We start from the raw sequence: 25,804 nt of genomic DNA, 5'->3' as shown, positions 1-25,804 counted from the left end.
GGGAGTCACAGAGTCACAGCATCCAGCCCCATTGGCCATTCAGCAATTGTGTGACCTTCCATCTCTGGTCAGTTTCCTTATCTGTAAAATGGGGATGCTGATGCCTGTCTCTTAGGGCTACTGGGAGAATCAAATATTAGTTATTTTTCGGCTTTTCAGTTGAGTTATTGCATCAGCTACGTTCGTAGTTTTCCCCCTTGGTTTATTAAGTAATAGTTGTAAAAGTTTATAACAGGTCACGAATTGGCGGCACCCTTGTTTTGATTGGCACTCAAAGTGACTTACAAAAACTTGACTTAGTTGCCAACATTTAAAAACTAGGGATCTTACATAAAAATCTGGATTTGTGGCTTCATTGGAAACATCTGCATGACCACAACTGCCGGAGCTGAGAGTCAGCTGCTTGTTCCTGATCCCAAACCCCGTGACTCCCGGACACCTTCTGCCTCCTACCCCTTATCTCCCTGGATTCCCTGAGTGGCTTGCTGCTGGAGGCTGTGAGTACCTAGTTTATAACCCCAGTTGATAAAATGCTTTCACCTGCTTCATCTCATTAGCCTTTTACCTATGAGGGAGGTGTTAGTATTGTTCCCTTTACAGGAGAAGAAACTAAAGCTGAGATGTTACAGGACCTACTCTGGGTTAGTAATAACAGCAACTGCAATAAATAGTAATTTGTACTGGGTGTACAAATTATTCTAAGCACTTTACATGTTTAATTTAATTCTCTCGATCTTATTAGATATGGTCATTATTCCTATTTTACGAATAAGGAAATTGAGGTAGTGACAGGTCAAGTAGATTTCCCAAAGTCACACAGCCAGAAAGCTCAAAATAAACTGAAGACTTCTGGGTCCTAATCCACACTTGTTCCAGAGTCCTGCAGTGCAGCCTTTCCTTCCTTTCTCTCTTTCTCTTCTTTAAAATGGGTGAGTCTATGGGGCCCGGCTTCTGGTAAGAGTTTGTAAGTGTTGTTTGGTGGGAGGGGTGGGCTCGTGTTTTGTAGGATTAGTTCCCTGCTGCCTCCTCAGCACCTACAACAATGCCTGGCATGTGGCAAGAGCACAAGAAAGAGTGAAAGCCAATGGCAACAGGGCGACATCGGCAGCTTTCAGGGCCCCAATGTCTCTAATGATTGGCACACGGGCGAAGACCTACTACGTGGCATGCAGTGGGTGGGCTCCCAGCTCTTGAGCAGCTCAAGTCCAGGTAAGAATCACTGACAAGTGAAATTCAAATATGGGGTGTGTGTGGACATGAGTCACTTGCCAAAAAGTTACCTTTCCCCTTAAAAATAATCAATGGCCCACTTGTGATATTTGCATTAAAGGCTAAACATTGAATCAGGGAAGTCAAGGCTGCACTGAGCTGTGATTGTACCACTGCACTCCGGCCTGGGCGACAGAGCAAGACCCTGTCTCTAAAAGGAAAAAAAAAAGAAAGAAAGAAAAAGTCTGCCAAACAAAAACCACTCAGATTTATGATTCACCTCCTTTTTGCTTTAGGAAAACAAATTATTGGCCATAATTCTCAAAATGGAGTTGGAAACTGAGCTGCTAGCACTGGGTGACCTCCATCAAGAAACTAGCTACATCTCAGGAACAAGATAGTTTCTGTTCAGCTCAGCCAACCTGAGCTCCTGCCTGGGCTGGGCGTTGGGCTGGGCACTGAGGCTGCATAGCTGCTGAGCTCTGGCCCTGCCTCCAGGAGCTCAGTCTGTGGAATATGTACTGCACAGAGAGAGCTCGGGACTCTAGACATAGCTCGGAGGGTAAGGGAAGGCTTCCCGGGGGAGGTGTCAGCTGGGCTGAGTTTCGATGAACGAATGTTGTCCAGGTGAATAAGGGAGAGAATGGATAGAAAAAGCGCAAGGCAGTAGTGAGACTCATGAGAGATCCGGAAACTTCACAGCTTCTGTGGTTCTCCATGCACTTGCTGTTTTCTGAGTGTCCACACAAGTGAAGGTGGAAGAATGGGTGTGGGCTCTCTGTCCAGGCAGTTGGGGTCCCATCAGGGATAATCAGTGTCTGCCCAGTAATGAAGATTGTTTTGACACATGCAGGTGGTGCTGCACTCTTCCTTCCAACCACTGCCCGTTAGGTGACAGGCCGAGTCAGTTTGTGCCTATCTTGCCCTATCTCCTTCAATGAAGAAAGTAAATGCTGCAAGTAATACATGTTCATTGTCAAAAACTAAGAAAAATGTAAATGAAAATACCCCATAGGCCAGGTGTGGTGGCTCACACTTGTAATCCCAGCACTGTGGTAGGCAAAGGCAGGTGGATCGCCTGAGGTCAGGAGTTTGAGACCAGGCTGGCCAACATAGCGAAACCCCATCTCTACTAAAAATACAAAAAATTAGCTGGGCATGGTGGTGCATGCCTGTAATCCCAGCTACTCAGGAGGCTGAGGCAGGAGAATCGCTTGAACCTGGGAGGTGGAGGTTGCAGTGAGCTAAGATTGCACCATTGCACTCCAGCCTGGGCAGCAAGAACAAAACTCCATCTCAGAAAAAAAATGAAAAAAAAAGAAAATTCCCCATAATCCAACCCCAAAAAATAACTTTTTAGTTCATATTCCCAAATATTTTTCTATGTCTAAATTTTTTGTTTTGCAGGAACATACATATTGGTTTTTTTCTTTTCTGTTGTGGTAAAATATACATTACAAAAAATTAGCAAAATCATGGAACCAACCCAAGTGTCTACCAGTGGTTGACTGGATAAAGAAAATATAGTACACATACACCGTGGAATACTATGCAGCCATGAAAAGAATGAAATCATGTCCTTTGTAGCAACATGGGTGGAACTGGAGGCCATTATCCTAAGTGAAGGGGTGGCCTGCCCCTCCACACCTGTGGGTATTTCTAGTCGGGTGGGACAAGAGACTGAGAAAAGAAATAAGACACGGAGACAAAGTATAGAGAAACAACAGTGGGCCCAGGGGACCGGCGCTCAGCATACCAAGGACCTGCACTGGCACCGGTCTCTGAGTTCCTTCAGTTTTTATTGCTTATTATCTTCATTATTTCAGTAAAAAGGAATGTAGTAGGAGGGCAGGGTGATAATAAGGAGAAGGTCAGCAACAAACATGTGAGCAATAGAATCTATGTCATAATTAAGTTCGAGGGAAGGTACTATGACTGGACGTGCACGTAAGCCAGATTTATGTTTCTCTCCACCCAAACATCTCAGTGGAGTAAAGAATAACAAGGCAGCATTACTGCAAACATGTCTTGCCTCCCACCATAGTGCGGTTTTTCTCTCATCTCAGAATTGAACAAATGTACAATCAGGTTTTATACCGAGACATTCAGTTCCCAGGGGCAGGCAGGAGACAGTGGCCTTCCTCTATCTCAGCTGCAAGAGGCTTTCCTCTTTTACTAATCCACCTCAGCACAGACCCTTTACGGGTGTCGGGCTGGGGGACAGTCAGGTCTTTCTCATCCCACAAGGCCATATTTCAGACTATCACATGGGGAGAAACCTTGGACAATACCCCACTTTCAAGGGCAGAGGTCCCTGCGGCTTTCCACAGTGCATTGTGCCCCTGGTTTATTGAGACTAGAGAACAGTGATGACTTTTACCAAGTATACTGCTTGTAAACATTTTGTTAACAAGGCACGTCCTGCACAGCCCTAGATCCCTTAAACCATGATTTCATACAACACATGTTTTTGTGAGCTCCAGGTTGGGTCAAAGTGGCTGGGGCAAAGTGGCTGGGGCAAAGCTACAAATTAACAACATCTCAGCAAAGCAATTGTTTAAAGTACAGGTCTTTTTCAAAATGGAGTCTCTTATGTCTTTCCTTTCTACATAGACACAGTAACAGTCTGATCTCTCTTTCTTTTCCCTACACCTAAGTGAACTAACTGACAAGCAGAAAGTCAAATATTCCATGTTCTCACTTATACATGGGAGGTAACAGTGGGTACACATGGACATACAGATGGAGATAACAGACAGCAGGAACTACAAAATGGGGGAGGGTTGACAAATTCCCTATTGTGTACAATGTTCAATATTTGGGCAAAGCTCAATATGGTGGGGATTGGGATTCTAGTGTACCCATCACTAATAAAAATCAAAATAAAAAATCAAATTCACACTACACACATGCAAATATGTGACATGATGGATATGTTAATTAGGTTGATTTAATCATTCTGTAATGTATACATATATCAAAACATTACATTGTACCCTGTAAATACATACAATTATTGCCAGTTTAAAAAATACATTGTGGGCCAGGCGTGGTGGCTCACACCTGTAATCCCAGCAGTTTGGGGGGCTGCGGCAAGTGAATCACCTGAGGTCAGGAGTTCGAAACCAGCCTGGCCAACATGGTGAAACCCCGTCTCTACTAAAAAATACAAAAATTAGTGGGGTGTTGTGGTGCGTGCCTGTAATTCCAGCTACTCAGGAGGCTAAGGCAGGATAATCACTTGAACCTGGGAGGTGGAGGTTGCAGTGAGCCAAGATCATGCCATTCATTGCACTCCAGCCTGGGCAAGAGAGCAAGACTTCGTCTCAAAGAAAAAAAAAAAGGACATTGTGAAATAAAATAAAAAAAACACTTTCTCATAAAATTTACAATTTACAATTTTATCCATTTTTAAGCATGCAGTTCTGTGGCACTGAATGCATTCAAATTGTTATGCAACGATCACCATCATCCATCTCCAGAACTTTATTTTTATTTTTTTATTTTTTTATTTTTATTTTTTGAGACAAAGTCTCACTTTGTTGCCCAGGCTGGAGTGCAATGGCACAATCTCGGCCCACTGCAACCTCCGCCTCCCTGGTTCAAGCAATTCTCCTGCCTCAGCCTCTCAAGCAGCTGGGATTACAGGTGTGCACCACCACGGCTGGTTAATTTTTGTATTTTTAGTAGGGACGGGGTTTCACCATGTTGGCCAGGCTGGTTTCGAACTCCTGACCTCAAGTGATCCACCTACCTCAGCCTCCCAAGTGCTGGGATTACAGGTGTGAGCCACCGCGCCCGGCCCAGAACTTTAAAAATATTCTCCAATGAAAACTCTTCATCTATTAAACAATAACTCCCCATTTTCCCTCCTCCCAGCCCCTGGCAACCATCATTCTACTTTCTCTGAATGCCACCACTCTACCTACTTCATATAAGTAGAATCATAAAATATTTGTCCTTACGTGGCTGACATATTTCACTTAGCACAATGTCCTCGACGTTTGCCCATGTGGTAGCATATATCAGGATTTCCTTCCTTTTAGGCTGCAGTGAATTATGATAGCGCCACTGCACCCCAGCTTGGGTGACAGAGTGAGAACCTGTCTCTTAATTAAAAAAAAAAAAAAAAAAAAGAGGCCAGGCATGGTGGTTCACTTCTGTAATCCTACCACTTTGGGAGGCCAAGGTAGGAGGATCCCTTGAATCTGAGAGTTTGAGACCAGCCTGGGCAACATGCTGAAACCCCATCTCTACAAAGCCCACAAAAATTAGCTGGGTGTGGTGGCACACACCTGTGGTCTCAGCTATTTAGGAGACTGAGGTGGGAGGGTAACTTGAGCCTGGGAGGCTGAGGCTGCAGTGAGCCAAGATCATACCACTGCACTCTATCCTGGGTGACAGAATAAGACCTTGTCTAAAAAAACAAAACAATTTCCTTCCTTTTTAAGCCTGAATAATATTCCACTGTATGTATAGATCACATTTTGCTTACCCATTCACCTGTCAATGGACATTTGGATTGTGTCTATGTTCTAGCTATTGTATATACTGCTTTTTAACTTAATCTATTATGAACATCTTTTCAGATGAATGATTAAATTTTCCCAATGCCTTTTTTAGTGGCTGCTTTATAGTACATTACCCGACTGTTCCACAATGTAGTTGACTGTTCCTTGAGGGTTGGAAATTTAGTTTGTTTCTGATTTTTTGCTCTAATATACAAGGCTGGAATAAATCCCCTACGAACAACATCTTTGCATGCCTGGCTGATTATGACTTTCAGACAAAAGAATGTGCACAGGTTTTGGCCTCCGGCACCCATTGCTGGGCCCTTTTTACAAGCAGCCTGTGCATCCCAGGAGACCTAAGCCTGAGCTGCCGCACACATCCCCATCCCTGAAGACCAGGGAGCACCGTGATGCCAGGGGTTCCTGCGCCTCCTGGAAGTGAAGAATGTTGCTGCAGCTCCAAGCTCGTAGGGTAAGTCCATGGGAATAAATCCAGGAGGACCTTCAGGGAGATTCCAATGAACTCCTGGTTATTCTGATTCTTTGGAAAATGAAATTTTCTGGTTAATTGAACTTTCTGACTGGCTGAATCCAGTCTAAATGCCTTCAAATAGACCCCTCCGTGGCACACCATCATGCTTCCCTTTTGTTTTGTCAGTTTGTTTGTTTTAAAGAAGGAGTTTCTCTCTGTCATCCGTGCTATAGTGTAGTGGCATGATCCTAGCTCACTGTGGCCTCCAGCTCCTGGACTCAAGTGATCGTCTTGCCTCAGCCTCCCAAATAGCTGGGACTACAGGCTTGTGCCACCACACCCAGCTGATTTAAAAAAAAAAAAAAATTTGTAGAGATGGGGTCTTGTTCTGTTGCCTGGGCTGCACTGGAGTGCTTGGCCTCAAGTGATCCTCCCACCTCAGCCTCCCAAAGCACTCCCAGCACCATGCCTTGTCCATAATGCATCTTAAAAATGCAGATGACATGTTATAATTTCACAGATATTGTTGTGAAATGTCTTGAGTGCCCAGAACAGGGCGAGCCACACAAAAGATGCAGAAGTCGAACAGTGCTGGTTGTGGGACTACATGCAACCTGGGAGCTGTTGTTGAACTAAGTGCCCAGCAGGAGCTTGTTTTCTTATTATTTACTGATTATAAAATTGAGTACAGACTGCTCTCATCCTCCTTCCGTGGGGTTCCTTGATTCTCTTGGTTGTTTAGACTGTGGATAAACGGGCTTTTGGTAGTTGCTGGGGAGAAAGGTCAGCAGCAGCAGTGATGAGAAAGCAGCATGCCCACAGGAAGAAGCCTCGGAAGGGGTTCCTGAAAGGCTGCTCCGCCTGTGAGGTGCGGGAAGCACAGGGTCCTCCAGCTCAGTTAACCATGCATAGTGGCAGGCACCGCTCCTAAAACACAGAGTAGTCAATCTTCCTAGAAACTGCAAAAGGCTCTTCTGACTCTACTTTTTTTTTTTTTTAAGTATTCCAAACATCCTTTTCAAGCCCTGTTTAGCTCTTTCTATAGCTGTGTTTGGACAGGCTGAACAGATGAAATTTACTTAACACTTCCAGTGTGGGTCTTTGGTTGATCACTACAGAGCCTATGTTTTGAATAAAATTTTGAATTTGCACATCAGCAAGAATTCTGCCATGAGAATTTATTTTAACATAAAAGCCAAGACTGTTCTCCTTGCCTCCATCCCTCGTCTTTTCCTCCCCTCCTCCCTCTTCCCCTTGCTCCATCCACAATGGAATTCTCACCATTTTCCCAGAACACCATGCCCTTTCTTGTCTGTGTCTTTGCACGCTCTTCCCATTGCCTGGAGTGCCCTCTAGGTCCATCTAGTGACCCAAATAAGACTTTAAGCCTAAACACAAATGCCCCCTCTTTTCTGACGTCCTCATGGACACACCCCTGGTATAAAATCACTTCCTCCTCTGTGCACCGAATGGTGTCTCACCCATCCGTGACAGCACTTACCACACCATGCACCTGCTCACCTGCTCACCATCTGTCTCCCCAGAAAGACTGCCAGCTCCTCAAGGGCAGGGACCATGTCTCCTTCACTCAGCACCTTTGGCTCAAGAACACTAAGATATTTGGACCCTTGAAGTCTCAGTTTCCTCATCTGTAAATTAGGAAAAACATAACATCACTGAAGGAGATAGGGGAGGACTAAAGGAGCTGTGCTGTGCTTGGTACACGGGAAATATTCAGTAAAAATTCACCATTTTCGGGGATTCGTTATTTTAGAAGTTTACCAAAATGCTCCCTCTCCTCTCCCTCTGCTTCCTCTCCCCTCTCCTCCCTCTCCTCTCCCCTCTCCTCCCTCTCCTCTCCCCTCTCCTCCCTCTGCTCTCCCCTCTCCTCCCCTCCCCTCCCCTCCCCTCTCCTCTCTCTCCTCTCCCCTCCCTCTCCTCCCCTCCCCTCCCCTCCCTCTCCTCCCCTCCCCTACCTCCCCTCCCCTCCCTCTCCTCCCCTCCCCTCCCCTCCCTCCCCTCCCCTCCCTCTCCTCCCCTCCCCTCCCTCCCCTCCCCTCCCTCTCCTCCCCTCCCTCTCCTCCCCTCCCCTCCCCTCCCTCCCCTCCCCTCCCTCTCCTCCCCTCCCCTTCCTCTCCTCCCCTCCCCTCCCTCTCCTCTCCTCCTGCTTCCTCTCCCCTCCCCTCCCTGTCCTCTCCCCTCTCCTCCCCTCCCCTCCCTTCCCCTTGCCTCTCCTCTCCTCCTCTCTCTCTCATATACACACACTCACACACACTATCACTCACACACACTCACACACTCTAACACACTCACCCACATGCGCGCGCACACGTACACACACACACACACACACACTTGAGATGGCTGACCTGGAGGCCACCATTTGCCCCAGGGGTAGATGCCAGAAATGGGCCAGCTTGAAACAGATGGCAAATCCTCAGCTCTGAAGGGCAAGCTGCCTGGTCTAGGCCTACAGGTATAAGAAAGAAGATATTTCAAGGAGGAAATGAAAAGGCAGAACAAGTTCCCCATCCCCTGTCACCATGCTTGGCTCTGAGCTGGAGACAGGTGAGAGGGTTTGGAGAAGGAGCAAGAGCTCTAGATGTGAGCGTGAAGGGACCTCTACCCTGCCTGGCTAGATAGCTTCAGGGTCGCCTTCCACATTCCCTCTTCACCCTCTCCACTCGCCTCTCTGCCCCGGGAAGTTGAGCTATAAACACACCAATGGGCCTCTCTGACCAGTGCCTCTGGTTGGATTCAGATCATGGGGAACAGTAACAGGACAAAGAAGGCAGGAGGAAAGTGAGGGTGGGTATTTATTCCGGGGCTTCCTTCTGCCAAGGTCCTATGGCTCTGGTCATGGTGGCTGCGGTGGTAACAGCACCTACGTTACTAGCTAGCTCAGGGATACTGCACTGGACATGGGTTTCCCCGCACCCTGCCCACACCTTCATAAATAATCTCTGTATTTAATTCTCTTCAAACCACACCATTTGAACATACCGTCGGCTCCCTGCCCCTGCCCTTCCATCCCTGGCCAAGGAGACACAGGTTAATGTTCCCCTGGAACTTGAGGGGACCCAGGAGTGGAGAAGATTTGCTCCCTGCCTACTCTCAGGAGTTTTTCGTGAGTTGCTGCCTTACAGATGTGTCTGACTCTGGGAATGTGAGGAGAACGACAAATGGGGTGGCATGGCTCATGTGGGCAAAATAGGGCTGGAGATAGTGTGTTAGTCCATTGTCACACTGCTATGAAGAAATACCTGAGACTGGCAATTTATAAAGGAAAAAGGTGGGTTTTTTTTTTTTTTTTTTTTTTTTTTTGGAGGCAGAGTCTAGCTCTATTCCCCAGGCTGGAGTGCAGTGGCACGATCTCGGCTCCACCTCCCAGGTTTAAGCAATTCTCCTGCCTAAGCCTCCTGAGTAGCTGGGATTACAGGCACATGCCACCATGCTCGGCTAATTTTTGTATTTTTAGTAGAGACAGGGTTTCACCATGTTGGTCAGGCTGGTCTTGAACTCCTGATCTCGGGTGATCGGCCTGCCTCAGCCTCCCAAAGTGCTGGGATTACAGGCGTGAGCCAAAGCGCCCAGCCAGGAAAAAGCTTTAATTGACTCAGTTCTGCATTGCTGGGAAGGCCTCAGGAAACTTACAATCATGGCGGAAGGCAAAGGAGAAGCAGGCACCTTTTTCACAGGGTGGCAGGAAGAAGTGCCAAGCAAGGGGGGAAAGCCCCTTATAAAACCATTAGATCTCGTGAGAAATCACTCAGTATCACAAGAACAGCATGGGAGTAACCACCCCCATATCAGGAATTTTCCCTATAGTGACTCTGTTGGGGTATAGAGATATCAGAGAGAGAGAGAGAGAAAGCACGCTTGCAGATCAGCTGCAGATGAACTGATTGTCCGTGTGAGGGACGTGGCTGAATTCTTAGAGTGCTGTGATGGTTAATTTTATATGTCAGCTTGGCTGGGCCATGGTGCCTCGATCTTTGGTTAAACATTCTAACATTTTTCTGGATGTTTCTGTCAAAGTGTTTTTTGGAAGACATTAACATTTAAATGGGTGGATTTTGAGTCAACCAGATTGCCTTCCATGACGTGGGCGAGTGTCATCTAATAAGCTGAAGAACAAAGACTGACCTCCCCTAAGCAAGAAGAATGATGCCAGCAGGCTGACTGTGGGCTCAATCTGCAGCTCTTCCCTGGGTCTCCAGCTGCTGGCCTGTCCTGCAGACTTTGGACTTGCACCTCCACAATCACATGAGCCAATTCTTTAAAATAGACCTCTCTCTTTCTAGGTATAGATACACATCCTGTTGGCTCTGTTCCCCTGCCAAGATGGGAGCCAATCAATTCCAGCAGAATGTGTGGGGCCTCATTCGAATGAATGTTTGTGCCCTCTTGGCAGACATGGTGAATTATTCAAGAGCAGGAAGCCAGTTCAGAATGGAGCAAAGTGTTATCCTTGACTTCTTCCTCCAGCTTCCGTCCCCATCAATCTGTGTAGTGGCCAACCCTTCCCACTTCCTACATTTACTCTCTTTCTCACTGCTGCTCCTTAATCCGAGCCATCCATGGAAATCCCCAGCCGATAGCACGGGACACTTGACGGTCTAACTCTCAGCATTCATCCCTCTCGTTCCCAGCATTTGCTCTATGCATCAGGCATGCAGACCCTTCCCCACTACTTGTAGAGCCCATGCTCCTTTATACCTCTTGTATTTCATTCACCAAAAGTCTCTAATAAGTGCTGACTGTGTACAATCCTGTGCTAAGGGCGGAACACGTGGTCCCAGGTTTCAAAGAACTCAGAATCTAAGGAAAAGAGAGGCTTGGAAACGGATTAAGTGCAACCACGTCCAGGCTACAGAAGGGAGGAAAGAAGCCCTGGTGAAGGCTCTTTGCAGAGGGAGGGAACGTCTTTATTTTATGCATGTTCTTCCCTTTGCTACCTTGCGCCTCTTCACCAGGAAACATCTCATCCTGCAGCTAAACACCGTCTCCCTACTCAGTGGTATCTACTGCCACCTCCATGTTCTGTCCAGAGCTACTTCATTGTTCCCTTCCCAGTGCTCCTTCATATTTTCTATTTACTACTTTCTTCCTTTATTACATCAAGTAATACTACCAAATACCGCTCCTCTAGCGTTTGCTCTGTGCTGCGCATGTGCTCGCCCTGCAACCACCTTGGGGCAGGTACTATCGTATCATATCGTATCATCATTGGCTCAGGGTGTAAGTATCTTGCTTAGTAACTCATGGCTCGTGAAGTTAGTCATTTCATAATCTCAAGTTGCTGAGCACTTGTCTGGCACAGAGTAGAGAGCAAATATTTGTCTAATGGAAGTGTGTTTGTGAAAATGCTGGGCTGTGTAAGCTGAACAGAATGGAATAACATCAGCTAGAGGGGTTTGCCAGGGAAGACTTCAAAAGCAGAGGGCATTTGTTTCTCTCTTGCCACCACTAATGTTTTTCAGTGTCTGGGGCGAGAGCCAGGAGAGAGAAGCCAGGTAGTCCCATCGTTGGGAAAGGCCACAGCGCCTTGCTGCCACCCACTGACAGCAGCATGGAGCGCTGCAGTTCCGGGACTGCCTGTGCAGGGGGCCATCCCTGGTACCATGCCCCTCTCCCTTCTGTGTGCCAGCTGGGCTGTCTCCCTTTCCTGGCCAGGGCTGTCCCTGCTGAATGCCAAACATCTGCAGACAGGGTTTGCAAACAGCTGGCTCAAAGTTCTAAGCTTTTGTGATCTCATCCAAGTGCCTGGCTATGGGGAACAGGCTTATTTTCCTGGGCTACCAGCTCTGGAGTGGTGGAAATTACATTAGGCTTGGATTCAGAGGCCTGCATTTGATTCTCAGCCCTGCCACTTTACAGCTAAATAAATGATACTGAACCTCTGTTTCCTTCGCTGTAAAATGGAAATGATGATCATTCCTACCTCATAGGGTTGTTAGGGGAGTAAGACAATAGACGTGGGGCATGCTTGTAACTGTGTTTTGCTGAAAACGTGTGAGAGTGTCAATAATTCAAAGAACCAAGAGTTCCTCAAGTCACAGTCATGCCAAGATGTCTAGGCAATCCCTTCAGTTTATCTCAGTTCATTATTGAGATGCGAGGTCTACATAGCAGGGAAATTAAGTGTTGCACTGAATGGACCAGATTTAGTTATTCATCAAGGTGGGCTGACACCTTGGGATTAGCATAGCATCTGGAGGTGGAAACTCTGGAAATGAATCCCCAAGTGCTGTTTGTGTAATCTAAGCATCATTTCTTCAGTTCTAAAATTGGGGCCATAATCTCCACATTGTAGATGCCCTTGGACCCAGCAATCTTGCTCTTGGATTATATCCCAGAAGGCGTGTACGGTGATGTGTAGAAGGATATTCGTCATGGTGGTGTTTGTGGTAGCAGACAGGAGAGATACTGGAGGTTTTCACCACCAGGGAATGGATAAGTCAACTACAGTGGATGCACCTGTGGAATTCCCGACAGCAGGCAGAAGCAATGGACTAGATGCACACAGAGCAGCATGGAGAATTCTTCAAAACAGTGTTGGGTAGGCTGAGCATGGTGGCTCACGCCTGTAATCCCAGCACTTTGGGAGGCCAAGGCGGGTGGATCACAAGGTCAGGAGATCAAGACCATCCTGGCTAACATGGTGAAAACCCGTCTGCACTAAAAAAAATACAAAAAAAAAAAAAATTTGCCAGATGTGGTGGCGGACGCCTGTAGTCCCTGCTACTTGGGAGGCTGAGGCAGGAGAATGGCATGAACCTGGGAGGCGGAGCTTGCAGTGAGCCAAGATTGCACCACTCCACTCCAGCCTGGGCAACAGAGCAAGACTCCATCTCAAAAGAAAAAAAAAAGTCACCTAATTAGAACAAAAGACACTCCTATCACCCAGAAAATTCCAAGAGATTAGGAGTTTTGTGTCAGAAACTGGGGTCAAAGACAAAATATTAGAACAGAAGATGTACCTAGCACTCTCATTGCAAATTACAAGTGTTTTAGGAGCTCTGTGTCAGGAACCATGGATGAGGAACAAAAAAAAATTCTTATTATAAATCATAATATTGGGGGTGTAGAGTAAAACAAGAAAAGAGAAGAGCATTGCATATCAGTGATAATAGTAGACTGTTAATCTAGATGTTAACCTGATGTTAACTCAATTTCCTGCAACAGAAAATGTTTTAAATGTCTATCCTGAGGTGTTGTAAGAATCAGACATAATATTCGTAAAGGTTCCTGACACAGTGCTTGGCCCATGAGAGATGCTGCAGAAATGGAAGCTCCTTTTATCATTCCCTCATTGATCAAATAATGTACCAAGTGCCCACTTTGTGCAGGACGCTGTGCAAGGATCCATGGGAGAGACAAAGACTGGGTGTCTCTCAAGAACTTGAGCATAGCAGATGGGACAGAATGGCAATGGGAGGGGAGAGCCCTCATCTGAAGCTGCAGAGATGACACTATCAGACCTCCTCAGCTTCCAAATTGAGGCTCCAAGAAGTGACTTGCTCAAGGTCACACAGCCAGTTAGGGGCTGAGCTAAGGGCAACTGCCTAGGTCTCCAGGGCCTTTTCAGAGCATCACCCAAGCTGGTGTGGCTGGTGGGGTGACTCAGATTCTTGACTTCACTGCACAAAAGAATTTGAGGGTGGGTCCAAAGTAAGAGTAGGCAAAGAAGTTTATTGCAAAGTGAAAGTACACTCTCAGAGGCAGAGTGGGCTGCTCAGAGGCAGAGACAGCCCCCAATGTCCCAAGGGAATTCCCTTTATGAGAGCTGTACATATATATGCATGAAATACTGGTGAGGTGAAGTGCAAAGGCTGACCTATGGTTGGTGTATGCACTCAGCATCTACATGCTCTCACATGCATTGCATGTTATCACTAGCACAGAAAATCACACAGAGGTGTGTTTATTAAAATGAGGAAAAATCACCAAGTTAAACCTTGAGCCTAGCTGCTCATATGAGACCCAGGAGAAGTCCTTAGTCCATCCCCACAAGCCAGGAATTTGTAGCTAATAGCTTCTTGGGGTTTTAGTGCTGATTGGCTAGAGATTGGGGAAGCTGCATCACATCATGAACAATGGGTTTTTGTTCTCTTTCTCAGGTGGTACTAGGTATCAGGAACTTGTAGCCATCTGGCGGTCTGCCAGTAGCCTGTAGGACTGCTTATAGGTAGGTGCTGATGCACAAGGGGGGCCTGCTTTGAAAGGAGCCCACAGGGCTTCACACTAGGGGACAAGTCAGTGTGGCCTCCTCACCTTCCTTGTCCTGCCTCACCAATACCTCTGAATCCAAGAGAGTGGAAGGCTGGTACCTCCTGTCTCATCTTCTACTCTGACAATCCTCCCTCACACCCCTCTTCGGTTTACCCACTCACCCATGTGCATGTGTGCAACGGAGAAATAAATTAGGAGATTGTTTTAAAAATGCAATTCGGTAGCTAAAATCTTTCCGAATAGGGGGTCCATGGGAAAAAAGTGAAAAGGTTCTGAACCCTGGCAGAGATGAAGCTCTAAGGAGCAAAATTCCTTGGGATGGTTAATTTTACATGTCAACTTGACTGGGCCATGGGGTGCCCAGATAGTTGGCTTACTTCTGGGTACATCTGTGAGGGTGCTTCAGGATGATTTTGGTGTTTGAGTTGGTGGCTGAGTAAAGCAGACAGCCCTCTCCAGTGTGGGTAGCACCATCCAATCTGTCAGGGGCCTGAATAGAACAAACAGGCAGAGGAAGGCTGAGTTTGTCCTCTGCCTGGCTGCCTGAGTTGTGACATTTGTCTTCTCCTGCTCTCAGACTGGGATCATAGGCTCCCCTGGTCCTTAGGCCTTCAGACTTGTACTGAATGACACCACTGACTTTCCCAGGTCTCCAGCTTGCAGATGGCAGGAAGAGGTGCTTCCCAGCCTCCACAGTCATGTAAGCCAATTCCTTACAATAAATCTCTTCATATCTACACATCCTATTGCTTCTGTTTCTCTGGAGAAGCCTGACTAATACATTCCTGTTTTCCCTTTTCCAGGCCTGCCCAATTGCTTTAGTGATTCCAGGTCAGAGTCTTGCAATCAGAAGCAACTCCTACCCTCAGCCCTCAAAATTGGCCGTCTCAAATCTTACTAGCCAATGGCACACCAAGGAGAGGGGGGAGCAGTGTCCCTATAAGCCCCTTCCAGCCTTTATCATCCTTTTACTTGTCCCTAAAATATCCTGTTCACCAAAGATGGCAAGAGCACCTCCTGAGAAGGAGGAGCAAGGGCGTCTCCATGGAGCCCCGCTCTCTGAGCTCTGACTGGGGATGGGGCAAGGAGAGAACTCTGGGTCTGACGGGGTGCCATGTGCCAGGCAGCAGGTCCTTGTGAAGTCTCCAGAGATGTGAGGAGTTGATCATAATAGCCCAGGGAAGGAGAGGTGGACGTGGCAAAGGGGAGAGACAGGTCCCCAAAGGCTTTGCTGACATCTTGCCAGCCTTGATTCACCAGAGCTATAATGGCCTTTCCTACTATTTCAGAAAAACCCAAAACTTTCCCCACAGAGTTCAAAATGAGATTGGCAAGGAGCTGAATACCATATTGGTTTTCTGAGATGAGCACAGTCAGCACGCTAGCTCCGAGTCAGAAAGGACAAGAGAGGAGGGCGAGACAATTCTCTAAGTGATGGGAACCTTCCCTGTCTGGGAGTTTGGCTCAGCTGTGAGCTGGGTTAATGTGGCTGCGGAAGGGAAGCATGGCTCATGCCAGCCAGCAGGGACACTGTCCCAGCGCTGCGCTGAGCCCTCATAGACTGGCTCCATTTACCTCTCACGCAGCACCCCATGAGCTGAAAGCAGTTCTGTGGCCATGTTACACATAAGGAAATAAGATGCAGAGCTGATGACTTGCCCAAGATCACACTACTGGGGAGTGGTGGAATTAGAATTTGAACCCAGATTGCCGAGCCCATAAGCCTAACCACTAATCAAAACAGCAGCTCAACTGTAGCTGAGTCATTAGGAATCTCCCAGCTTATGGCTGAGAAAGCAAGAAAAATTAATCTTTACCATGCAGGGCCGGAGTCAAAGTGCACGTCATTCAGTGCACGTTTCTTCTGAAGAATATTTCTTATGGAAATGCATTCTGCGGGGGCACAATGGCTCATGCCTGTAATCCCAGCACTTTGGGAGGCTGAGGTGGGAGGATCACTTGAGGCCAGAAGTTTGAGACCAGCCTGGGCAAATTAAGGAGACCTTGTCTCTACAAAAAATTAAAAAATTAGCCCAGCATGGTGGCATGTGCCTGTGAACCTAGGTACTCAGGAGGCTGAGGTGGGAGGGTCACTTGAGCCTGGGAAGTCGAGGCTGCAGTGAGCCATGATCGCACCACAGCACTCCAGCCTGGGTAACAGAGTGAGACCCCATCCCCTCCCCTGACAAAAAAAGAGATAAATATATTCTAGGGAAACATCAATCTATAACCATAATTCCTATAGTCTCAGTATCATCTCTTATTTTTTGGGGGGCTGCCTGCTCATTGAACAGCAGAGCATGGCATGGGGTTTCATCACATCCAACATACAACCTCCCTTCCATCCTAACTGATTTTCCACAGTGTTTCTCAGCACTGTCATAGAACTACCGCTTATGGAATGTATGAATGACATTATTACAAGATGTTTAAAGAGATTTAAAAGTATAAAACCTGAATAAAAGCCACCACAATCACTTGGTGTGTGCAAACAACACCCCCGTTCAGACATCACTGACAGGACGTGTCGGGGATTTCACCTTACCGGCTAAAGTGGCGCCACCGTGTGGCAAGAATGTAAACGCTATTTGCGATGGACTTGGATAGGCAGCTTTGAAATTACGTGAGCCTTAGTTCTTTTTATTTAATTGGTAAGAGTTGCATTATTCCAAAGTTGTAGGCATCAAGTCAGACTTTATTAGTATCACGTGTCACATGATTTCTAATTCCTATCATTTAAGTTGGGCCGATAGGGACCCCTCCGTGCCGTGTGGTGAGTGCTGGGATTTGGGCATGTGCTGGGCATCTGGACATGACAGGGCCTAGAGGAGGAGGTAAAGTGTAGGGAGGTTCCCAGAGGAGGTGACCTGTGAGTCAGATTTTGAGAGTTTTCCAAAGGAACACACAGAAGTGGACAGCAGAGAAAAGGGAGGACGATGTTCAGGCACAGAGAGCAGAGTAGAGAATGCCAAAACATCGCAGAAGGACATGAGGTATTGGTGAAAGGTTGGGTGTTTAGCTGTTGTTTTGATTGGTGGTTAGGCTCATGGACTAGGGAGTAAGGCAGTCTGGGTTCACATTCTATTCCATCACTTCCCAGTAGTGTGATCTTGGGCAAGTCATCAGCTCTGCATCTTATTTCCTTATGTCTTGAGAGGGGAGTGGAGGTGGAGCTGGGGCTAGAGAGGAGAGTCAGGGCTGGGTGGAAAATGCCATACGTGCCATGAGAAGGAGCCTTTCTCCTGCAGGGATGGAGGTCACTGAAGGACAGGCAGGTCTGTGTTTAGACAGATTACCAGTAGCAGGGTGAATGTTGGACTAGAAGAGAGAAGAAACCACAAACAGGGGAACTAGTTAGCAGACCGTTGAAGAAGTCTCCCATCCCTTCATGAATTCTACAAATACTTACTGAATGCCCACACTGTGCCAGCGACTGTTCTGGGCATTAGAGATCTATAAGACAACAAAATAAAGACTGCTGCCCTCTGGGAGCCTACACTCTACTAGGGGGAGACAGGCAACAAACATATAAATATTATGATATATAGTGTTTCAGATAATATGAAAAGCAATGGGAAAAAAATAAAGCAGGGAAGGAGGATAGAGAATGTGGGCAGAGTTGCAATTTTAGATAAGATGATCAGCGAAGGCCCTGGTGAGAAAAGGATTAAAAGGCCTAAAGGGAGTGAGGGAGGAAAGCATTCCAGGTCCCAGGGAAAGCCTTCCAGGCAGAGAGAACAGTGAGGGCAGAGGCTGAGGTCAGAGCATACCTGGTGAGATCTTGGAAAAGCAAGGAGGCCAGTGTGGCTGGAGCAGAATCAAGGCAGGCAGGGTGGGGGCCAGGGGCAACATCAGAGACATGGGGAGGGGGCAAACTGTGTAGGGTGGGGTTGGCAAAGCTTATCTGTTAAGGGGCGGACAGTAAACATAATATTTCAGACTTTGTGCACCACATGGTCTCTCTTGCAACTGCTGAACTCTGCCCTTGTAGTGTGAAAACAGCCACAGACCAAATGTAAAAGAATAAACATGGCTGTTTCAACAAAACTTTACTTACAAAAATGGGTGATGGGTCAGAATGGCCTGCAAACCATAGTTTGTCAACCCTGGTGTAGGCCATTAGAGGCACTGAAGGTCTTAGTTTTACTTGAATAAGATGGAGAGCTATCACAGGGTTTTGAGTAAAGAAGGAGCACAATGTAACTGATGTTGCATTCAGATCATTCTGGCTGCTGTGTGAGAATAGACTGCATGGGAGTCCGGAGTGGAAGCAGGGAGACCAACTCTATTATTTATTCTCTGAGTGACCTTGGGCAAGTCACACAGCCTCCCTGGCCTTCAGTTTCCTCTTTTGTAAATTGGGGTAATAGTGTAATGATACCTAGCTTATGGAGCTGTTGTGAAGAGTAAATGAATCAATATATGCAAAGCATGTGGGAAGTGCCTGGCACACAGTAAGCACTATATATGGTAGCCATTTTTATTAATGCAGTCATTTAGACAAGATACAATGATGGCTTGAACCAGGCTATGCTGGTAAAAGTAATAAAAAGTGATCTGATTCTGGACATATTTTGAAGGTAGAGCAAACAGAATTTTCAGATGATTTGTATACAGGGTGGAGAGAAAGAGAGAAATTAAGGAAGATTTAAACTTTTTTGTCTGAGTAACTGAAAAATGGAGTTGTTCTTTACCTAGAAGAGAAAAGCTGTGGGAAGAATGAGTTTTCAGGGGAGCATGAAGAATTCGATGTTAGACAGTAGGATCTGTAAGCCTCATTCAGAGGAGAGCTCATTGAAAGTTAAGGAGATGAGAAAGAACCAACAAAGATAATGGAAATGAGGCAGACAGCGAGGTAGGCAGAAAACTAGAAGGACATGGCATCCTGGAGTTCAAGGGAGGAAGGCATTGCAAGGAGGGAGGTGTGCATCAAATTTTGATAGGTCAGGTAAGCTGAGGATAAGAATCACTGGGTTTAGCAACGTAGAAGACTGGAGCAGTTTTGGTGGAGTGGTGGGTACGCAAGCCTGAGGGAGCAGGTTTAACAGAGAATGGAAACTGAGTGTTTGCACACAGCAAGTAGAAACAGCTGTTGGGGAAAACTGGCTGAAAGGGGAAGATGGGAAATGAGGCCATAACTGGGGCAAGCCATGAGGTCCAGACAGAGATGACAAGTGATAATGGAGCAATAGATATCAAGGGCCTTGGAAGACGGGATGAAGACGAGTCCAAAGGCATTTCTGATGAAGAGGACCTGGAGACTGTCAAGGTGTGTGGAGTGAGGGAGAAGTCTAGGCTGGCTCCCGGGTTCCTGGCATGCATAACTGAGGGGGTTGTTGGGAGCAGCATCCCTTCTCTGTGCTTTGGTAGCATCTTGGGCATGCTGCTATTGCTGCATACATTGCACTGTCATATAATTGTTTATGAGTCTGCCTGCTATTTGAAGGCTGTGCCATGTTCCATATTTATCTCTGTGCAACTGGTGCAGAGTGAGTGCTTGGAAGCGAAGCAGCAGCTCCGGGAAGGCCGCAGTTTCAGTGGTCTGGTCTTGACAAGACAGCGATTTCTTTCTTCCATGCCCCATGATACAGCATATTTCTCCTGTTCTGTCTACATCTCTGTAGGGTCCAGCCCTACATGGCCTGTGGGTTTTTCTCTTCGTGTGCGGAGATGAGAGATCGTAGAAATAAAGACACAAGGCAGAGATAGAAGAAAAGACAGCTGGGCCCAGGGGACCACTACCACCGAGGTGCAGAGATCGGTAGTGGCCCCTAATGCCTGGCCACGCTATTATTTATTGTATACAAGGCAAGAGGGCAGGGTAAGGAGTGTGAGTCATCTCCAATGATAGGTAAGGTCGCGTGAGTCACATGTCCACCAGACAGGGAGCCCTTCCCTATTTGGTAGCCGAGGAGGAGAGAGAGAGGACAGCTTATGTCATTATTTCTTCTATGTATTTCTTGGAGAGATCAAAGACTTTAATACTTTCACTACTTCTGCTACTTCTACCTAGAAGGTGGAGCCAAGTGTACAGGGCAGAACATGAAAGTGGACCAGGAGCGTGACCGCTGAAGCACAGCATCAGAAGGAGACGTTTAGGCCTCTGGATGGCTGTGGGCGGGCCTGGCTAATGTCAGGCCTTCCACTAGAGGTGGTGGAGCAGAGTCTTCTCTAACTTCCCCAGGGAAAGGGAGACTGCCCTTCCCGGTCTGCTAAGTAACGGGTGCCTTTCCAGGCACTGGCGCTACCGCTAGACCAAGGAGCCTTCTAGTGGCCCTGTCTGGGCATAATAGAGGGCTCACACTTGTCTTCTGGTCACTTCTCACCATGTCCCTTCAGCTCCTATCTCTGTATGGCCTGGTTTTTCCTAGGTTATAATTGTAGAACAAAGATTATTATAATATTGGAATAAAGAGTAATGCTACAAACTAATGATTAATAATATTCATATATAATCATATCTATAATCTATTTCTAGTATAACTATTCTTATTGTATATATTTTCTTTATTATACTGGAACAGCTTGTGCCCTTGGTCTCTTGCCTCGGCACCTGGGTAGCTTGCCGCCCACACATCTCCACTGCCCTTCCTTTCCAGAGATGCCAATGGATTCTTATCTAAGATGCCATAACTCAACCATAGTTAATAGAGAAGTATGGTTGGCATTCCATCAGGATCCCAGAGCTGAGTATGACCACCAGGGCTACAACCCAACTGTTTCCAGTTGAGTTTCTGGAACCCTGTTAGGTGTGGTTGTCTGGAATCTGAGCTGTTGCATCCCTATCCCCATATGACTGACCCTGACATCTTTTAGAAGTTGATTCAGTGGTTCCCTAACATTGGTGTGGCCCACTGATCCTCCATGCCCAGAATCTTCCCCATGGACGATTCCATTTTCTGCTTTTTAACACAAGCCAGCAATCCAAGCTCTAGGAAGACAAACTTTACACTGATGAAATGACTAAATACCTCTTGGTGCTGAGGAAGGGCTATTTTTATATTTCCAATGCTTTATGGACTGTTGTGAGGCCTCAGAAATCCAGGCTCCTCTGAAGTACATCCTCTTAGGCAACAGCCCCACCCACAGTCCCCTGTCCTACCTGACAATAAAAAACCGAGGTGCATGGGCGAGGCTGAGGAAGAAGCTGGTGAGCAACAGCAACACAAGGCAGTGAAGAGAGGGCACTTGGGAATGTGGCAGTGAAAAAAGTCAACCTGTGTCTCAGTGATGTGTGTGTGAGGGACCCAAACATTCAACCCAGATCACATTCTATGGGAAAGGTGAGGATTAAATGAAATGACATAGATACAGCACAGGGTGGGCAGTTAAGAATTTTTAGCTGCCTTTTTTTTACTATTTGAAATGTGCATTATAAATTACAAAGTGACAGATGCTAGTTGCTAGGATGAGGCAGGTACCAGTCCAATGGACTAGACCAGTGTTTCTCAGACTCTAATGTACCTAAGAAACAGCTGGGGATCTTGTTGATCTGTGGATTCTGTTTCAGCAGGTCTAGGATGATGTCTGAGATCCTACAGGTCTAACAAGCTGCCAGGTGATTCCAATTCATTGAACTAATGCCTGATGACCTGAGGCAAAACAGTTTCATCCCGAAACCACCCCCCACCCCCCACACCCTGTCCACGGAAAAATTGTCCCTAGTGCCAAAAAGGTTGGGGACCACTGCCATATGGACGATGCCCTTGACCCTCCCAAAGGAACATTTCCCCATTCCTCACTCACTGGGGGTACGTCGCTGGGAAAGTATGAGAAGCCCCAGCGGCCGCCCTCATGTGGGGATAACAAGATATACACACAAAAAGTGAGCTTCCACCACGGGAATTCAGGCCTGATGCAGTCTGTGACGTGAGGATGTCTCAGGCACTGCCATGCAGATGAGTGGGAAATGAAGGGGACTGATGGGAAGTGCCCTGAGGTGACAGGAGGGAGAAGTTCCTGAGGGAGCCACAATAGTCAGGGAGGGTTCGGGGGATTGGCGGATAGAAGGAGGCCTTGAAAGGAAAATAAGAGTTGTACAAGCAAGAAGGAGACAGAACAGGTATTCCAGGTGATGAGAAAAGTATGCCCAAATTTTGGAAGCCAGAAAGAGTTTGGGATACTCCAGGGAGAGTGAAAAGACAGCCTGGCTAGAGGAAATGGGTCCTGAAGGAGAGAAATGAGAAATCATCCTGGAAAGGAAGTCTGGGGCTGGTTCCTGAGGGAAGTCCCCTGAGATCCAACATCTTCTTCTGTTCTTTCTACCCACAGGTCAGGAATTACACAGATATTGTTTGCTCTGCAGACCTGAGCTGCCTCTAAAGGGTGCTGATTACACAGCCTTCTTCATCTCAGCCTACGTCCAGATGGATCACAGAATCCTCACCACAAGGGAGCTGGCCAGCCTGGCCTGGAAGGTGGGGCCTTTCCTGCCATTGGTGCCTATTGCTTTGGGCTTGCATACTCAGTACAGGTTGACACCTAACTGTAATGCCACCTGCTATGCCAACAGGACCATCCAGAAACTCAACCAAGGCACCACAGACTGCCGGGGAAAGGTTCTTGCTGCTTTAAATAACATGTCCAGGCCGGGCACAATGGCTCACGCCAGTAATCCCAGCACTTTGGGAGGCCGAGGAAGGCAGATCACCCGAGCTCAAGAGTTCAAGATCAGCCTGGCCAACATGGTAAATCCTGTCTCTACTAAAAATACAAAAAAAAATTGGCTAGGTTGGTGGCACACACCTGTAGTCCCAGCTATTCGGGAGGCTGAGGCATGAGAATCACTTGAACCGGGGTGGCAGAGGTTGCAGTGAGCCAAGATCACACCACTGCACTCCAGCCTGGGTGACAGACCAAGACTCTGTCTTAATAAATAAATAAATAACAAGTCCATCATCGGTTATGCCCTGACCAAATGGGCTAGGGGACATGAGGATCAATGGGGAGGGGGAAAAAAAGGAGCAGATACCTCAGCTCAGGTCCTCATCCCCAGCTGGGTTCCCTTCTCCTCCAAGGAATCCTTTCCAGGGGTAGAGAAAGAGGCATCTCAGTCAGGCAGCCAGGGTCCCTGGAGGCCAGACTTTTTTCACCCCCTTTCATATGTGAAGAGGCTGAATAATCATCTTGTCCCCCTGTATTAGCTCATTCTCACATTGCTATAAAGAACTACCTGAGACCAGGTAATTTACAAAGAAAAGAGATAGAGCCAGGCATGGTGGCTCATGCCTGTAATCAAAGCACTTTGGGAGGATGAGGTAGGCAGATCACCTGAGGTCAGGAGTTCAAGACCAGCCTGGCCAACATGGTGAAACCCAGTCTCTACTAAAAATACAAGAATTAGCCAGATGTGGTGGCCTGCGCCTGCAATCCCAGCTACTCAGGAGGCTGAGGCAGGAGAATCACTTGAACCTGGGAGGCAGAGGTTGCAGTGAGCCAAGATCACACCACTGCACTCCAGCCTGGGCAAGACAGTGAGACCATATCAAAAAAAAAAAAAAAAAAAAAGAAAGAAGAAAAGAAAATAAAGGAAAGGAAAAAAGAAAAGAAAAGAGGTTTAATTGACTCATGGTTCCACAGGCTGTACAAGAAGCATGGCTGGGGAGGCCTCAGGAAACTTACAATCATGGCAGAAGATGAAGGGGAAGCAGACATGTCTTACATGGCTGGGGGAGGAAGAAGAGAGAGTGAAGGAGGAGGTGCTACATACTTTAAACAATCAGATCTCATGAGAACTCACTCACTATCAAGAGAACAGCAAGGGGGAAATCTGCCCCCATGATCCAAACCATATCACCTGCCTGTATTATGTGTGTGTGTGTGTGTGTGTGTGTGTGTGTGTGTGTGTGTGTGTGTGTGTGTGTGTGTGTGTGTGTGAGTGATGGGGTCTCACTCTGTCACCCAGGCTAGAGGAGCATGATCATAGCTCACTCACTGCAGCCTCAAATTTGAGGGATCCTCCTGGGCTCAAGCGATCCTCCTGCCTTAGCCTCCCAAGTAGCTACGACCGTGCCTAGCTAAAGTACCAAACTCTTGATTTCAGCTCCTTTTGTCATCATTTGTCCATTTCTCCTACAATCTTAAATTTTTTTGACTGGGGTTTCTATGTTGCTGAATTTGGTGACATTTTCACTAACCCAGAACGCACACACACAGCCCCATTAAAGTTCTTTCCTTCAATGAAATTGGCAAAGGGGCATAAAGAAAACTGGAACCTAAGGACCCAGTGAGGAAGCAAAGTTCCACTTTCCACTGGAAACTTGTCTTTTACAATAATCCCATCACACCTAGGAGGCTGGACCAGGCTGTTATTTTAGAGTCTTGAAAGTTGTCCTCCCTTTTTCTACCTGGCTACTGGCTTGGGGCTTTAGGTGGGTGAGGCCTACCTCCACAAGAAAAATCCACAGTGAAAATGGTGACATTTGGAGGGTGCTGGAGTTGAGCTTAGCCTTCCTCACTTCAGAAGAGCTAAATGCATACAGGAGTGCAACAGAAGTCAGGAATCTACTGCCAGAGGGGCCAGAGAGGGGCAAGGGCCTTCCTGCTCTAGGGCCCTTCCCCAGAAGATGTTAGCTATGGGTCAAGTCTCTACCTCCTCCCCAACCCCCATTCTCCATTGTGTCCTTGGAACCAGGAGCCCAGAAACCTGCCAGCCCAGATGACCAGGACCATGTTTGAGATGCATAAATTTGGTCCTCTGGATCCTTCCAAAGTACACTGTATTTGTCACTCCCCGTAGACCCTCATGCAATAAGCTCTTCATGCTCTGTCCATCGGTTCTTTTTCTCCAGCAGTTCTGAGCAATGCTTCAAAAACGAAACATCAGATTCCTTGTAAAGTTAAAAGGAACATATTTTTTCCCACATACCATGAATTTTTCATTGATTGGTTTAGTTACAATATCTAACTCTAACGTGTCTACAGGTATGTTTTAAAAGTTCCTTTAAGGGGCCGGGAGAGCATTTTTTTAATACTCTGGTTTCACTTTTTTGCATTTAAATACTTTCTCACATACTCAATATTTATAAAAGGGTTAGAGTTCATTTTAACAAATCCCATTAAATAGGCAGGGCTTTTCAAGGTCTTGCCTATGAATTTCCTCATTTCAAGCACTGTTTAGTCCAGGTAAGCTCCAATAGAACCTGAGAACTTGGGACTGCCAGGCCAACTCTAGGTACTAGTTCCTGACATTTCTTTTAATATTTGGGTGGTCATATTTGTTCTCTTTGGTCATACTTACCCAACTGGGCCTCTTTTTTGTTGAAATGTGAACTCTACTGCTAGCCAGTTAAAGTTCATTGTTTTTCAGAACTTTGATTTTGAAGATGAATATTACTTTAACGTGGCCATCATGTACTGCTTTTTCATAGTTAATTCA

General features: G+C 46.8%; 1 long non-coding RNA gene across 1 annotated transcript; it reads right to left on the bottom strand.

Moving 5' to 3' along the window:
- Positions 1–4,975: 4,975 nt before the first annotated feature.
- Positions 4,976–8,738, bottom strand: LOC129050932 (uncharacterized). Its single transcript, XR_008514842.2, has 3 exons — positions 8,562–8,738; positions 7,714–7,841; positions 4,976–7,119 (listed from the first exon to the last, which is right to left on the bottom strand). It is a non-coding gene; the product is annotated as an uncharacterized LOC129050932 (long non-coding RNA).
- Between the last annotated feature and the right edge of the window lie 17,066 nt (positions 8,739–25,804).

This window comes from Pongo abelii, chromosome 1 (genome assembly GCF_028885655.2).
Source record: "Pongo abelii isolate AG06213 chromosome 1, NHGRI_mPonAbe1-v2.0_pri, whole genome shotgun sequence".
NCBI classification, from domain to species: domain Eukaryota; kingdom Metazoa; phylum Chordata; class Mammalia; order Primates; family Hominidae; genus Pongo; species Pongo abelii.
The sequence above is the reverse complement of the archived record's forward strand: the minus strand, read 5'-3'. Positions and strand labels throughout refer to the sequence as shown.